Source organism: Molossus molossus, unplaced genomic scaffold (assembly GCF_014108415.1).
Source record: "Molossus molossus isolate mMolMol1 unplaced genomic scaffold, mMolMol1.p scaffold_m16_p_4, whole genome shotgun sequence".
NCBI classification, from domain to species: Eukaryota; Metazoa; Chordata; class Mammalia; order Chiroptera; family Molossidae; genus Molossus; species Molossus molossus.
Window position 1 is genome coordinate 3356867 of NW_023425377.1, and position 4061 is coordinate 3360927.

The window sequence follows — 4061 nt, forward strand, 5'->3', positions numbered from 1 at the left end:
GCCTAAGTCCACAGGACGGGGGAGACAGGACAATCAGACTAGAGGTAAATGAAATCCATGCTTCACCACCTGGACCCCATGCACTTGACATGGGGGGGGGGGGGCGGCGGGGAAGTGAGGGGTAGCCTGAAAGCTGGAGCAAACCACGCCCTTCGTTTGCTGTGGGCGGGGTAGGCGGACGGGACACCAGCAGTTTAAAATGAGGAAATGACATTCCTCACCACCTCCCACTTAGCCCCAAGAACCTTCAAGGAGAAAAATCACCAGGGAATCTGACCTCTAGGGATCTGTCTCCTCTCTTCTCAGCCATCAGTCAGACCACCTAGGCTTCTGAAACCTACAAAGAGCTATTTTAATATTTTAAAAATTGACTTCAGAGAGGAGAGGGGGAGAAACATCGAAGAGAGAAAACATTGATGGGCCACCTCCTGCATACCCCCCACTAGAGACGGGCCCATAACCGGGGCACGCGCCCCGAATGGGAACTGAACTGCGACCTCTTGGTGCACGGGACAGCGCTCACCACTGAGTCACACCGGCTGAGCCCAGAAAGCCATTTAAAAACCTGTTCTAGAAATGCCACTGTAATGTCCAACTGCTACAAGTTTCGTTTCAAAACTTAATTCCCATACATTCTGAGATCTTAGACACAGCACTGCCCTGCTAGGACTCGCCTCTGCACTCTCTTCTCTGCTTTTGACGTTCTCGGTCTTTCTGTACGAGCCAAGGATGGCCAGGGACTTGAGGAACAAGGGACCAAGAGAAACAGGTGTGAGAGAAGCTTCACACTACCCCAGCTACAGGCTTGGAACAGCAAGAGTGCTACAACCACAAAACTGATCCACAGGGCTAAACAATGTACCTAGAGAATAAAGAACACAAAAGTTAAAAGCATAGAAGATGACATTAATAGAAATGGACACCTGGCCCTGGCCAGTTTGGCTCAGCAGTTAAGCATCGGCCTGCGGACCAGAGTCCCTGGTTCAATTCTGGCCAAGGGCACATACCTCAGTTGCAGTTTGTCCTTGGCCCGTTAGGATTGTGTAGGTGGCAACCAGTCGATGTCTCTCTCACATCAATGTTTCTCTCTTCCTCCCTCTCTCCCTCCCGCTCTACCTTAAAAAAATAATAAATCCAAGCATCCTCTACAGTGGAAATGGCCAAGGAAGACGGTGGGAGAACAGACTCCAAAAACCTGAAGTTAGTTCCAACCCGGAATGGTAGGCCCAGCCAAAATTATCAGGGTGGAATGAAGTTATTTTCAGAGCTGAAGGGGCTCAAAAACATAGACTCCCCACACTCCCCAGGAAGCTCTTGGAGAACGCGTTTGTAGAAATGAAGTAAATTAAAAAACGAGGAGCCGGGTGTAGGCAATACAAATCAACATGCAAGAGAAAAGGTGCTCAGAGGGTGTGGGCCTCTGGGAGAATGGAACTGATGCAACACAGTAACACATCTGAACATCTTGAGATGAGACAACAGGGAAGTCCAGGGTTAAGAAAACAGCCTTAAATGAAGAATTATCTCAAGAGAAAGCAAAAGTTGTGCAGGGAAGGCAACGTTCTGCTCCCGTGCAGCTCAGCTGCGGTCTCCACACAGCAACCAGACAGACACTGAACGGTGAGAACCCACTGCAGTAACCACACTGAGGGAAGGGAGAGGTGCTGGGGCCGGACATGCAGCTCAGCAGCAGAGCCTTGGTCTCATGGTGGGGACGTCACTGGTAATGGCTGACCCTGAAAAATCCAACCACCAGTGAAAGCACAGGGTTTAGACTGAGCCCTGGAGAGGGGCTGGCACGGACTCAGGGTTAACCAGTCCTGCCCGTGTGATGAGGCCTCCGTGAAAACCCCAAGGATGGGTCCTGAGAGCTGCGGGCTTGCGAACACGTGCAGCCCCGGGAAGAGTGGCTCTGGGGGAGGGCACGGAGACCCGCACAACCCCACACCTTGCCCGTGCGTCTCCTCCATCTGGCTGAGTAGGGCCTTTACAGTAAGCTGGTGACCTAATAAACAGGACAGGAGATTTAGACATGTGGAGACAAGTATCAAAAATTAAAAGAACTCAAAGTAGTTGCCTCTGGGGAGGATGTAAAAGGGGAAGACTGCTCTATTTTTGTAGTAAACCTTTAGAACTATTTGATCTTTAAACAGCATATTTATCTTTGGTTAAAAAGAAACTCATAAATAAAAATCTTTCAAAGCAATAAAAAAGGATAGTCAGAAAATGGGTGCTAGCATGAACTAACTATTCATAGAACAATTTCAGGATCCAGAAAGGATCTCGAAGTCATAGTCATCTGCTGCCCTACCATGATGACAACTCAGGACCCAGCATCTCCTTTTCAGCCAGAGCACTGGCCCAAGATGCACATGCAGTGCGTGTGCGTACATGCAACACATGCACATACATACGCGTGCCCCAAAGTGGGCATCACATTGAGCATCTATCTCACCAACGTGCAACAGGTCCAAAACCAACCACCACCCCCACTGTCTGCTGACTCATTCATGTCTCCCCAGCATGAAAACAGGCATTGAAAACAAATGTCTCCAACAACCCAGAAATTTACAGTGAGGCAAATGAACATGTATACATCAGGACGTTGTTCACCAAGCTCTCAAGAACTCAAGTATTACCAGTCATATGATTCAAGGATTTATTAAGTCATACATGCAAAACATACTGCTAATTGCATTAGCAAAAGATCAATGTAAAAACACTCCACAATTCTGCAACTGTCAATTTAAAAAATGTTGTTCTAGTGGTTGAAAGGTCCAATCGTGTATTCTTGCCAGTGGGTAGTTGTACAGAACTTCGCCGGCAGAGCTCGGGGTTTCCAGAACCCCACCCGAAGGCGCAGTGTCGGGCAGGGCACAGGAAGCCTGTCCACTCGGGGAGGCAGAGGAGGGCCAGCGCTGGGCAAGCTACAGTGCTGGGATCTGGCAAGACAGTGATGGAAAGGAGGTTCATAGTTTAAGAATATCTAAAATATTTTTAAAACTGTGAAGATGCAACACGTGATTTTTACATCTAGTTACTAGAAAACAAAGGAAAGCGCTTATTAGCTTTCAATAAAGGAACTTAAACAGGAATGCACTTTTACTACGCTACAAAAGAACTTCTAATGCATTATCAAGAAAGATTTTAGACAAGGAGGCATATTGCTCACTGAGAAGGGTTCTATAAGAAAAGCACTAAGTTAGCAACTATGGGAATGACCGGTTCAAAGAGTAATTAAATGCCCAATTTTGGGAGGGATTACAGGTTTAAGAAAAAGGAAAATCTTAAGAAAACAATTATTAATACCAACTTTCTTCATCATGTACTGCATTTGACAGAAACTAACCTTTTTAAAATTTTACCCGTGACACTTTTATTCAGTTTAGTTATGTGTACAATGTAGTGTAAATTAATCTCCATTTCATATTTTGTCCAAATACTGTCTTCATCCTTTATCACATCGAGTGTTCCCACACTCCACCCAGCGCGCCCACGACAGCAGAATACTTCATCAGAGGAGCACGTGAGGGCGGGTTCTGTTCAATCTCAGAAAAAGCTAATAACACTAATTTTTAAAAATCTCACTAGGAAATCAAAACGCTCGATCCAAAGAGTTGAGCTGTTACACTCATCCCATTAGGATACACAGTACAATGTTAGGGAGGAGCAGGGTGATAAATGATGATGCTAAGTGGCAACATTTCAGAGGCTGCTGCTTGTACTTGTACGTGAAACTCATCAGCAAGTGCCGGCCCCTCCCTCGCTCCAGAAGGTCCTTCAACAGTGCGGTGCTTAGTGTTCTCAGCACAACGATGAACTTAGTTCACAAGGTATTTTGGCAACTCTTAATCTGAGCAAGAAGGGCTTTGGGAAAAATAAGGCTTTAAAAAGAAAGCTTGTCATTTTAGGGCTAAATTTTAATAGAATGTGAAAGTTTGAACTCTTACACTTATTTGTTTAAATAAAACCTAAAAGTTACTAATTGGTTAAAAATGGCTTTATGGAAAAACTAATTTGTAACAAAAACTTGGCATCGAGGGCGAAGGCTCCATCGTTTC